This window comes from Phoxinus phoxinus, assembly GCF_949152265.1.
Source record: "Phoxinus phoxinus genome assembly, chromosome: 2".
Taxonomy (NCBI): domain Eukaryota; kingdom Metazoa; phylum Chordata; class Actinopteri; order Cypriniformes; family Leuciscidae; genus Phoxinus; species Phoxinus phoxinus.
Genome location: NC_136877.1, coordinates 49,091,356 through 49,104,958, shown reverse-complemented (window position 1 = coordinate 49,104,958; position 13,603 = coordinate 49,091,356). Strand labels below are relative to the sequence as shown.

Genomic DNA, 13,603 nt, shown 5'->3' with positions numbered 1-13,603 from the left:
ATTATTATCAAAAGTTATATTATACTAGACTATTTTGTTCTTATTTAAAAAAAAATCAAATTAATAATCCTTATTAAAAAGGATGACTTATTGCTTATCATTGCCATTCGTTATTTTTAATTTTAGTATATTTTATTCATATTTAGGGTAATTTTAACATATTAATTTAATATTTGTTTTTTTTACATTAAGAATCTAGCAGGTTGCATGTAAAATCATTATATTAATTTTTAAAGTAATTATTATTATATATTTGTATTACTTTTTACCTTTTTTACAATGTATGATTCTTATCAAGTTCCCTTTTTTATGGTTTTCATTCGTTTTATTATGTAATTGTGTTATTTTATTATAAATTAGTGATTGTAATACCACAGTATAGATTATTATCAAAAGTTATATTATACTAGTAACTAGACTATTTTGTTCTTATTTTTGTAGAATTTCAAAATAATAATCCTTATTAAAAAGTATGGCTTATTTCTTATCATTGCCGTTCGTTATTTTTATTTTTAGTATATATTTTATTCATATTTAGGGTAATTTTAATATATTTTGAGTTAGATTATTATGTATTTTCCTTTCTTTCTTTTTTTTTTTTTTTACATTATGAATCTAGTAAGTTGCATGTGAAATCACATTATTGATTCTTCTTCTTCGATGATGGAGGCGGCGGAGGGGAAACCGGAAGTGATTGTGAAGCAGTCAGTGACACGGGAATGGGCCAAAACAAGCATCACCAGAGCAGCAGGATGAGGATGACAGCCAGTTCCTGAGAGGAAACATGTCGTTGCGTGCTTTATATGAGCTGGTGGGATGATTCGTGTGTTCAGAGGTCGTTTCGAGGCATTGCGGAGGTAAGAGCGCCACATCTGTGCGATCACAACAGCGCGAGACTGTCACTCACCACCACAGGACCACACATCACTTCAAACGCTTCATTCTCAAGCAGCTGGCAGTTATTTTCATCTGTATTTCCATGCAAACTGGTTCATGTGTGCTGTTTTATAAATATACCCATGCATGTGTATTTTAATGAGTGTGTGAACTGGATTCTCAGTGTTATGTTGATCCATCCAGTGAGATTTTCTGTCAGCCCGCTACTTTAGTGAATGCTGTGGGGTTTATTTGAGCTTTTGTAGATTGATGCATCTGTTTAAACGACACATACATCTCTGTGCTCATAAGATGGAGCTGCACACACACACACATTCAGGTGGACGTGCTTCTCAGAAACACATGTGTTAGTTTCTGCTGTTCAGACTGTGTGTTCTGGTGACACTGTTTGCTGAGACTCTGGTCATTAACATGCTCGTCACTGATGATGTTGAGGCCCTGTTGCCTTCAGTGTAGAGTCACTGACATGAGGATGTTTCTCAGAAACACAGAATCAAGCTTTTTGGCGTTGTGCACACAGACACACATTGTTTTGGCTTTGTACACTGCCAACATCACATGCATTCATGAGTTTGTTAGTGCAAAAGTTCACTCCCCAAAAAAGAAGAAGGAAATTCTGCATGTCTTTCCAAAAAAATCTATGACTTTCTATGGAAGCTGCTTTCCGCCACAGAATAACAAAATAAAAAAGGTAATTGCGTCTTTTTATCTTACAATTCTGACTTTTTGGTACAAACTTGTAATTGTGAGTTATAAAGTCGGAATTGAGATGGAAAACTTGGAAAAGATGCAGTTATGACACCAACATTTTAGATACCAGTGAAAATTAAAAAAAAAATTGAATTGTGAGTTAAAGTCAGATTTCAGATATAAACTCGGAATTGCGAGTTATAAAGTCAGATTTGAGAGTTATAAACTCGGAATTGTGAGTTCTAAAGTCAGGTTTGAGATATAAACTCAGAATTGTGAGTTATAAAGTCAGAATTGAGAGATATAAACTCGGAATTGTGAGTTCTAAAGTCAGATTTGAGAGATATAAACTTGGAATTGTGAGTTATAAAGTCAGATTTGAGAGATATAAACTTGGAATTGTGAGTTATAAAGTCAGAATTGAGAGATATAAACTCGGAATTGCGAGTTATAAAGTCAGATTTGAGAGTTATAAACTCGGAATTGTGAGTTATAAAGTCAGAATTGAGAGATATAAACTTGGAATTGTGAGTTATAAAGTCAGATTTGAGAGATATAAACTTGGAATTGTGAGTTATAAAGTCAGATTTGAGAGATATAAACTCGGAATTGTGAGTTATAAAGTCAGAATTGAGAGATATAAACTCGGAATTGTGAGTTATAAAGTCAGATTTGAGAGATATAAACTTGGAATTGTGAGTTATAAAGTCAGATTTGAGAGATATAAACTCGGAATTGTGAGTTATAAAGTCAGAATTGAGATATAAACTTGGAATTGTGAGTTATAAAGTCAGATTTGAGAGTTATAAAGTCAGAATTGTGAGTTATAAAGTCAGAATTGAGAGATATAAACTCGGAATTGCGAGTTATAAAGTCAGATTTGAGAGATATAAACTCGGAATTGTGAGTTATAAAGTCAGAATTGAGAGATATAAACTCGGAATTGTGAGTTATAAAGTCAGATTTGAGAGATATAAACTTGGAATTGTGAGTTATAAAGTCAGATTTGAGAGATATAAACTTGGAATTGTGAGTTATAAAGTCAGAATTGAGATATAAACTTGGAATTGTGAGTTATAAAGTCAGATTTGAGAGTTATAAAGTCAGAATTGTGAGTTATAAAGTCAGATTTGAGAGATATAAACTCGGAATTGTGAGTTCTAAAGTCAGATTTGAGAGATATAAACTCGGAATTGTGAGTTCTAAAGTCAGATTTGAGAGGTATAAACTCGGAATTGTGAGTTCTAAAGTCAGATTTGAGAGATATAAACTCGGAATTGTGAGTTATAAAGTCAGATTTGAGAGATATAAACTCGGAATTGTGAGTTATAAAGTCAGATTTGAGAGATATAAACTCGGAATTGTGAGTTCTAAAGTCAGATTTGAGAGATATAAACTCGGAATTGTGAGTTATAAAGTCAGAATTGAGATATAAACTCGGAATTGTGAGTTCTAAAGTCAGAATTGAGAGATATAAACTCGGAATTGTGAGTTATAAAGTCAGGTTTGAGATATAAACTCGGAATTGTGAGTTCTAAAGTCAGATTTGAGAGTTATAAAGTCAGATTTGAGATATAAACTCGGAAGTGTGAGTTATAAAGTCAGAATTGAGATATAAACTCGGAATTGTGAGTTCTAAAGTCAGAATTGAGAGATAAACTCGGAATTGTGAGTTCTAAAGTCAGATTTGAGAGTTATAAAGTCAGATTTGAGATATAAACTCAGAATTGTGAGTTATAAAGTCAGATTTGAGATATAAACTCGGAAGTGTGAGTTATAAAGTCAGAATTGAGAGATATAAACTCAGAATTGTGAGTTATAAAGTCAGATTTGAGATATAAACTCGGAAGTGTAAGTTCTAAAGTCAGATTTGAGAGATATAAACTCGGAAGTGTGAGTTATAAAGTCAGAATTGAGAGATATATAAACTCAGAATTGTGAGTTATAAAGTCAGATTTGAGATATAAACTCGGAAGTGTGAGTTATAAAGTCAGAATTGAGAGATATATAAACTCGGAATTGTGAGTTATAAAGTCAGAATTGAGAGATATAAACTCGGAATTGTGAGTTATAAAGTCAGAATTGAGATATAAACTCGGAATTGTGAGTTATAAAGTCAGAATTGAGAGATATAAACTCGGAATTGTGAGTTATAAAGTCAGAATTGAGAGATATAAACTCGGAATTGTGAGTTATAAAGTCAGATTTGAGATATAAACTCGGAATTGTGAGTTATAAAGTCAGATTTGAGAGTTATAAAGTCAGATTTGAGATATAAACTCGGAAGTGTGAGTTATAAAGTCAGAATTGAGATATAAACTCGGAATTGTGAGTTCTAAAGTCAGAATTGAGAGATAAACTCGGAATTGTGAGTTCTAAAGTCAGATTTGAGAGTTATAAAGTCAGATTTGAGATATAAACTCAGAATTGTGAGTTATAAAGTCAGATTTGAGATATAAACTCGGAAGTGTGAGTTATAAAGTCAGAATTGAGAGATATAAACTCAGAATTGTGAGTTATAAAGTCAGATTTGAGATATAAACTCGGAAGTGTAAGTTCTAAAGTCAGATTTGAGAGATATAAACTCAGAATTGTGAGTTATAAAGTCAGATTTGAGATATAAACTCGGAAGTGTGAGTTATAAAGTCAGAATTGAGAGATATATAAACTCGGAATTGTGAGTTATAAAGTCAGAATTGAGAGATATAAACTCGGAATTGTGAGTTATAAAGTCAGATTTGAGAGATATAAACTCGGAATTGTGAGTTATAAAGTCAGATTTGAGAGATATAAACTCGGAATTGTGAGTTATAAAGTCAGATTTGAGAGATATAAACTCGGAATTGTGAGTTCTAAAGTCAGATTTGAGAGATATAAACTCGGAATTGTGAGTTATAAAGTCAGATTTGAGAGTTATAAAGTCAGAATTGAGAGATATAAACTCGGAATTGTGAGTTATAAAGTCAGAATTGAGAGATATAAACTCGGAATTGTGAGTTATAAAGTCAGGTTTGAGATATAAACTCGGAATTGTGAGTTATAAAGTCAGATTTGAGAGATATAAACTCGGAATTGTGAGTTATAAAGTCAGATTTGAGAGATATAAACTTGGAATTGTGAGTTCTAAAGTCAGATTTGAGATATAAACTCGGAAGTGTGAGTTATAAAGTCAGAATTGAGAGATATAAACTCGGAATTGTGAGTTATAAAGTCAGAATTGAGATATAAACTCGGAATTGTGAGTTCTAAAGTCAGATTTGAGATATAAACTCGGAATTGTGAGTTATAAAGTCAGAATTGAGAGATATAAACTCGGAATTGTGAGTTATAAAGTCAGAATTGAGAGATATAAACTCGGAATTGTGAGTTATAAAGTCAGAATTGAGAGATATAAACTCGGAATTGTGAGTTATAAAGTCAGAATTGAGAGATATAAACTCGGAATTGTGAGTTATAAAGTCAGAATTGAGAGATATAAACTCGGAATTGTGAGTTATAAAGTCAGAATTGAGAGATATAAACTCGGAATTGTGAGTTATAAAGTCAGGTTTGAGATATAAACTCGGAATTGTGAGTTATAAAGTCAGATTTGAGATATAAACTCGGAATTGTGAGTTATAAAGTCAGATTTGAGATATAAACTCGGAATTGTGAGTTATAAAGTCAGATTTGAAATATAAACTCGGAAGTGTGAGTTATAAAGTCAGATTTGAGAGATATAAACTCGGAATTGTGAGTTCTAAAGTCAGATTTGAGAGATATAAACTCGGAATTGTGAGTTATAAAGTCAGATTTGAGAGTTATAAAGTCAGAATTGAGAGATATAAACTCGGAATTGTGAGTTATAAAGTCAGAATTGAGAGATATAAACTCGGAATTGTGAGTTATAAAGTCAGGTTTGAGATATAAACTCGGAATTGTGAGTTATAAAGTCAGATTTGAGATATAAACTCGGAATTGTGAGTTATAAAGTCAGATTTGAGATATAAACTCGGAATTGTGAGTTATAAAGTCAGATTTGAGATATAAACTCGGAAGTGTGAGTTATAAAGTCAGAATTGAGAGATATAAACTCGGAATTGTGAGTTATAAAGTCAGAATTGAGATATAAACTCGGAATTGTGAGTTCTAAAGTCAGATTTGAGATATAAACTCGGAATTGTGAGTTATAAAGTCAGAATTGAGAGATATAAACTCGGAATTGTGAGTTATAAAGTCAGAATTGAGAGATATAAACTCGGAATTGTGAGTTATAAAGTCAGAATTGAGAGATATAAACTCGGAATTGTGAGTTATAAAGTCAGAATTGAGAGATATAAACTCGGAATTGTGAGTTATAAAGTCAGAATTGAGAGATATAAACTCGGAATTGTGAGTTCTAAAGTCAGATTTGAGATATAAACTCGGAATTGTGAGTTATAAAGTCAGAATTGAGAGATATAAACTCGGAATTGTGAGTTATAAAGTCAGAATTGAGAGATATAAACTCGGAATTGTGAGTTATAAAGTCAGAATTGAGAGATATAAACTCGGAATTGTGAGTTATAAAGTCAGAATTGAGAGATATAAACTCGGAATTGTGAGTTATAAAGTCAGAATTGAGAGATATAAACTCGGAATTGTGAGTTATAAAGTCAGGTTTGAGATATAAACTCGGAATTGTGAGTTATAAAGTCAGATTTGAGATATAAACTCGGAATTGTGAGTTATAAAGTCAGATTTGAGATATAAACTCGGAATTGTGAGTTATAAAGTCAGATTTGAGATATAAACTCGGAAGTGTGAGTTATAAAGTCAGATTTGAGAGATATAAACTCGGAATTGTGAGTTATAAAGTCAGATTTGAGAGATATAAACTCGGAATTGTGAGTTATAAAGTCAGATTTGAGAGATATAAACTCGGAATTGTGAGTTCTAAAGTCAGATTTGAGAGATATAAACTCGGAATTGTGAGTTATAAAGTCAGATTTGAGAGTTATAAAGTCAGAATTGAGAGATATAAACTCGGAATTGTGAGTTATAAAGTCAGAATTGAGAGATATAAACTCGGAATTGTGAGTTATAAAGTCAGGTTTGAGATATAAACTCGGAATTGTGAGTTATAAAGTCAGATTTGAGATATAAACTCGGAATTGTGAGTTATAAAGTCAGATTTGAGATATAAACTCGGAATTGTGAGTTATAAAGTCAGATTTGAGATATAAACTCGGAAGTGTGAGTTATAAAGTCAGAATTGAGAGATATAAACTCGGAATTGTGAGTTATAAAGTCAGAATTGAGAGATATAAACTCGGAATTGTGAGTTATAAAGTCAGAATTGAGAGATATAAACTCGGAATTGTGAGTTATAAAGTCAGAATTGAGAGATATAAACTCGGAATTGTGAGTTATAAAGTCAGGTTTGAGATATAAACTCGGAATTGTGAGTTATAAAGTCAGATTTGAGATATAAACTCGGAATTGTGAGTTATAAAGTCAGATTTGAGATATAAACTCGGAATTGTGAGTTATAAAGTCAGATTTGAGATATAAACTCGGAAGTGTGAGTTATAAAGTCAGATTTGAGAGATATAAACTCGGAATTGTGAGTTATAAAGTCAGATTTGAGAGATATAAACTCGGAATTGTGAGTTATAAAGTCAGATTTGAGAGATATAAACTCGGAATTGTGAGTTCTAAAGTCAGATTTGAGAGATATAAACTCGGAATTGTGAGTTATAAAGTCAGAATTGAGAGATATAAACTCGGAATTGTGAGTTATAAAGTCAGGTTTGAGATATAAACTCGGAATTGTGAGTTATAAAGTCAGATTTGAGATATAAACTCGGAATTGTGAGTTATAAAGTCAGATTTGAGATATAAACTCGGAATTGTGAGTTATAAAGTCAGATTTGAGATATAAACTCGGAAGTGTGAGTTATAAAGTCAGAATTGAGAGATATAAACTCGGAATTGTGAGTTATAAAGTCAGAATTGAGATATAAACTCGGAATTGTGAGTTCTAAAGTCAGATTTGACATATAAACTCGGAATTGTGAGTTATAAAGTCAGAATTGAGAGATATAAACTCGGAATTGTGAGTTATAAAGTCAGAATTGAGAGATATAAACTCGGAATTGTGAGTTATAAAGTCAGAATTGAGAGATATAAACTCGGAATTGTGAGTTATAAAGTCAGAATTGAGAGATATAAACTCGGAATTGTGAGTTATAAAGTCAGAATTGAGAGATATAAACTCGGAATTGTGAGTTATAAAGTCAGAATTGAGAGATATAAACTCGGAATTGTGAGTTATAAAGTCAGGTTTGAGATATAAACTCGGAATTGTGAGTTATAAAGTCAGATTTGAGATATAAACTCGGAATTGTGAGTTATAAAGTCAGATTTGAGATATAAACTCGGAATTGTGAGTTATAAAGTCAGATTTGAGATATAAACTCGGAAGTGTGAGTTATAAAGTCAGATTTGAGAGATATAAACTCGGAATTGTGAGTTATAAAGTCAGATTTGAGAGATATAAACTCGGAATTGTGAGTTATAAAGTCAGATTTGAGAGATATAAACTCGGAATTGTGAGTTCTAAAGTCAGATTTGAGAGATATAAACTCGGAATTGTGAGTTATAAAGTCAGATTTGAGAGTTATAAAGTCAGAATTGAGAGATATAAACTCGGAATTGTGAGTTATAAAGTCAGAATTGAGAGATATAAACTCGGAATTGTGAGTTATAAAGTCAGGTTTGAGATATAAACTCGGAATTGTGAGTTATAAAGTCAGATTTGAGATATAAACTCGGAATTGTGAGTTATAAAGTCAGATTTGAGATATAAACTCGGAATTGTGAGTTATAAAGTCAGATTTGAGATATAAACTCGGAAGTGTGAGTTCTAAAGTCAGAATTGAGATATAAACTCGGAATTGTGAGTTCTAAAGTCAGATTTGAGATATAAACTCGGAATTGTGAGTTATAAAGTCAGATTTGAGATATAAACTCGGAAGTGTGAGTTATAAAGTCAGATTTGAGAGATATAAACTCGGAATTGTGAGTTATAAAGTCAGATTTGAGAGATATAAACTCGGAATTGTGAGTTATAAAGTCAGATTTGAGAGATATAAACTCGGAATTGTGAGTTCTAAAGTCAGATTTGAGAGATATAAACTCGGAATTGTGAGTTATAAAGTCAGATTTGAGAGTTATAAAGTCAGAATTGAGAGATATAAACTCGGAATTGCATGATATAAAGTCAGAATTGTGAGTTATAAAGTCAGAATTGAGAGATATAAACTCAGAATTGTGAGTTATAAAGTCAGAATTGAGAGATATAAAGTCAGAATTGTGAGTTATAAAGTCAGAATTGAGAGATATAAAGTCAGAATTGCGAGATATAAACTCAGAATTGCGAGTTATAAAGTTGGAATTGAGAGTTGTGAAGTCGTACTTGCTTGATATAAAGTCTGACTTGAGTGATATAAACTTGTGAGATATAATGTTGCGTTCAAGTCTTCCTCGGAAGTTTGTATTTACGAGTTGAGAAGTTGTGTTTACGACGTCAGGTGTCACTTTCGTCGTTGCAATATGGTGGTGTACCTGCTCTCAATGAACTACTTAGAGTTTTTACTTCTAGAAAATGAAGAACAAAAAATGTGCATTGCTTTTTAACATGTTTTAATTTATGAAGCCACTGTAAACTTTATCGTTACATATTATATTGCTATAAACTCGCAATTCTGACTTTATTACTCGATATTGCGAGTTTATATCAAAAAGTCAGAATTGTGAGAAATAAGTCGCAATTACATCGACTAGCAATTAAAAAAAAAAAAAAGTATTCAGTGGCGAAAATTTCTCAACTCGTAAATATGAACTTCCCAGGAAGACTTTAATGCACCATTATTGCGAGTTTGTGTAACGCAATTCTGACTTTTATAACTTGCAATTGTGAGCAAAAAAAAAGTCAGAATTGTGAGATAAAAAGTCGAATAGAACGGCTGTGCACATTATTTCAGCCATTTCATGCATCATGCGGGTGTGATGATCTGTCTGCCTCCTTCTAAAGATCTCTGATGTCAGCGGTAAATACCAGCGTATTCCTCTTTCGTGATCAAACGTCTTCCGGCGCTGAGAGGAACTTCTGAAACGAGTCGTTCACTAATCAGTTTCACTCTTACAAATAAAGGCTTTGGTTTCGCAGCGATAGAAGAACCATTGTTGTTTCCTTTCAGTAAAAGGTTCTAATTAGAACCGTTTTTTCTGTGTGAAGAACATTCTAAAAATCTAAAGAACCTTTTTCCACTATAAAGAATTAAAATATTCTGTCATATTGGCCTAGAAAATCTTTTAGAAACTTTTCATTTTCCGTCGGTCTTAGTACACGATGTAACTACGGAAGAGTCAAGTTTTAAATAGGAAAAATATCGAAACTCTTTGGTCATTTTTTTGAGAGAGATGCTAACGGTCTAATCAGATTCTATGGTCTATGCTAAGCTATGCTAAAAAGTGCTACCGCCAGACCCGGAGATCGGCTGAATGGATTCGAAAACGGTAAAACTGTTTAACTCTAGGGGAGTTTCCAAAAAAAGTGGAGTGTACCTTTAAGAGTGTATGCGAGTCATTTTGCATGTGCCGATAACAAACCCATTTTTAAGTAGTGTTAAGTGTGTTCTCAGCAAACATTGGCTGATGTTTGCAGTCAAATCAGATCATACGCTACAAACTCAACATGAGTGTTTATATTGATCATTGTAAAATATATAATGTCCACACGACACCGTCTTACAGGACGTTTCTCTGCTGTCACCTGTCATCTTTACTTGTTGAATATATGCTGCTCAACTGACTCTGAAAACGCTGATTCATCTCCAAGCAACGGTCACCTAGGCGATCCTTCCATGACAACAGAGAGAGAGAGAGAGAGAGAGAGAGAGAGAGAGAGAGAGAGAGAGAGAGAGAGAGATGATGATGAAAGTTGTGTAAGAGGGTTTGTTTTATGAAACGCTGCACTGTAATTTAGAGCACATTTACATTTTATTCAGGACGTAATCATGTAATCCGCAGGGAGCGTGTGAACGGATCACTGATAAACACAGAGAACAGTGAAACTGCTTAACAATGTGTGACTCTAGATCCCAAAACCAGTCTCGAGTCGCACGGGTATTTCTGTGGCAATAGCCAACAATACACTGTATGGGTCAAAATTATAAATTTTTCTTTTATGCCAAAAATCATGAGGATATTAAGTAAAGATCATGATCCATGAAGATATTTAGTAAATTTCCTACCATAAATATATAAAACATGTATTTTTGTGAGTGAGTGCAGCACAATCGTGAACATAAATGCACAACTTTAAAGACGATTTTCTCAATGTTTCGATTTTTTTGCACCCTCAGATTCCAGATTTTCAATAGTTGTATCTCGGCCAAATATTGTCCTATCCTAACAAACCACACATCAATGAAAATATTATTTATTCAGCTTATTCGTAATGTATAAATCTCAATTTTAAAAAATGTACCCATGTGACTGGTTTTGTGGTCGAGGGTCACATGTGTAACTACTCATCAACAAGCGGATCTAGATCGTCCGCAGTTTTGGAAAGGTGTAACCCGACATGTTCTGGACGGGATGACTGCGTGTTCGATGTGATTTGAGTATTTGTGATGTTTCAGAACACACTCCTCAGTTCATCTTCATTCACTCTCTGCTTACACACTTCTTCTCTTGCTGACATCACTTTGTCATTGTTGCTATGGTGACCTCATGGCTTGCGGTGAGATGGAGATTTTTGCTGATGTCACCAGCGCGGCGTGTCAATCACCCGTGTGCCAGGACCCATCAGGGCTGGCCAACACACTGCCTTTCTGAAACCAAACCTGCCTGGGACATTTCTTTTCTACAAATAAAACGACAACAATCTAAATATCGTATTTATAAATAAACACAAATTTGGTTACAATACAATAAATAAGATTAATTTAATAGATAAATTTTAAAAAAGTAAATAATTGTGTAAATAAATAAATAATACATCAACCGTACAGTACTATAACTAGTAAAAAAAAAACGTCAACTTAATATATAATATAACAAAAAAAATATCTGTATTATATTTATAATATAAATGTTTTAATTGTGAAATTATTATTATTATTTAATTTTTTTATATTTGATTCAGTTTTGATTTTACTAAATTATGTGATGCATTATTATGAAGTCTGGAATTGTCCATGATTCAAGAGTATTTTGGTGTAGTTAAGTTAGTTTGATTTTATTTTTTAATTCATATTATAAAAAAAAAACTGCTGTTTTCATTACATAATACTTTGAGTGCCATTCGAGTAATTACAATAATTTATGAATTTTTTTTCTTGGGATGCACCGATATGAAAACTTTTTTTTATATAAAGAATAAAGCCGATAACTGATATATATGGCCAATAAATCTAAATCCAAATTTGTATATCATTTTTGAGAGCCTGATTACAAACAAAAACAAAAGTCTCACAATTCAATCCATTTCTCAAGCACACAATTATAATAATGTTCTCATGATAATTTTATGTTGCCGATATGACAGATTTGCGCTGCACATGTTGCACTGAACTTTATTTTGAAGTGATTCCCATCATATTTTAAGCAATGTAAATCCATCATGTTGAACAGTCGCTTCTGAAGCGTCTCATCTGAAGAATATAATCCCTTATTTATCGACTTTAATATCTGGTGGCCGATTTATCATGCATTCCTAATTTTTTTCTTTTTCATAATAATGCACTGAATATTTGTCTGTAAATACTAGATGTGTCCCTCCTCATGTTGAGTGAGTTGTTATTGGCTCTGTGATTCCCTCCCAATCCCTGAGAAAAGGCTCTTGATCTCTGGATCTCGTAAAAAAACACTCAAATTGAAGTAAATGAATGTAATTTCTCCTTCACAGAGCGGCTCTTGTTCTCCTGTCCCGCGGAGACTCTAGACTCCTGGATCTCATGATTTGTCTGCTAAATTAATTTATTGCCTAAAACGTCCTCTTCATTCAGTAACTGAACACACACACACACACACACACACACACACACATTAAAGGGAGCGAAAGGCAACACACACACATACACACATTAAAGGGAGCGAAAGGCAACACACACACAACACACACACACACACACACACACACATTAAAGGGAGCGAAAGGCATGAAGTAAACAATATATTTATATAACACCATTGATTCATTTATTACAATTATAATGTTATTATTATTCAAACCTTTATATTTATTGTTAATAAATTATTATTATTTAACTAAACAAATATTAATATTTATTTATATTATTTAGCAACATTCATATTTGTATTATTATTATTATTATAAAAAATTGTTACTATTATTATTATTTCAACTTGCATTAATCCTATGTATTTTTATTAACTAATTATATATATATATATGAATAATATATATATATATATATATATGAATAATATATATATATATATATGTGTGTGTGTGTGTATTTTACAACAACAATAATATGACAAATGTATTTGAATTATTATTTAACAACATATATATATATATATATATATATATACATACACAATAAATACACAAACAATATTTAATAACACAATAATAATGGTATTTATTAATAATAAAGTAATAAGCAATCCTTTGAATGTATTATTATTTAAAAAAATTAAAAAAATATTTAAAAGTAAAAATAATAATTTTCACGTTGCACAGTCTTCATGTCACTTTGGATTATAAAAGCAGAATTTGAAAACATGCTCTGATGCTCCCGGACGCTGCCATTGTAAAGCTGGTTAATTATTCCCATCGTTATTATTAATGATTTCAGTCCAGCAGAGGCTTGTGACTGCAACTCTGCACACGAGGACTCGTGATTCGTCTCAGACACACACAGAGAGAGAGAGAGAGAGAGAGAGAGAGAGAGAGAGACAGTGAGTGTAAAAGTATTAGAACAACAGTACGAAATCTTTGTACGAAATCAAAAACACA

The 13,603-nt window shown here is 32.1% G+C and overlaps 1 protein-coding gene across 3 annotated transcripts in view; it reads left to right on the top strand.

Moving 5' to 3' along the window:
• Positions 1–637: 637 nt before the first annotated feature.
• clcn3 (chloride channel 3) overlaps positions 638–13,603 on the top strand; it is a 65,017-nt gene continuing 52,051 nt past the window's right edge. For all 3 annotated transcript variants that reach the window (XM_079605364.1, XM_079605357.1, XM_079605367.1), the window contains exon 1: positions 638–857. The gene's annotated coding sequence lies outside the window, so the exon portion shown is untranslated. The remainder of the gene's footprint in view (positions 858–13,603) is intronic.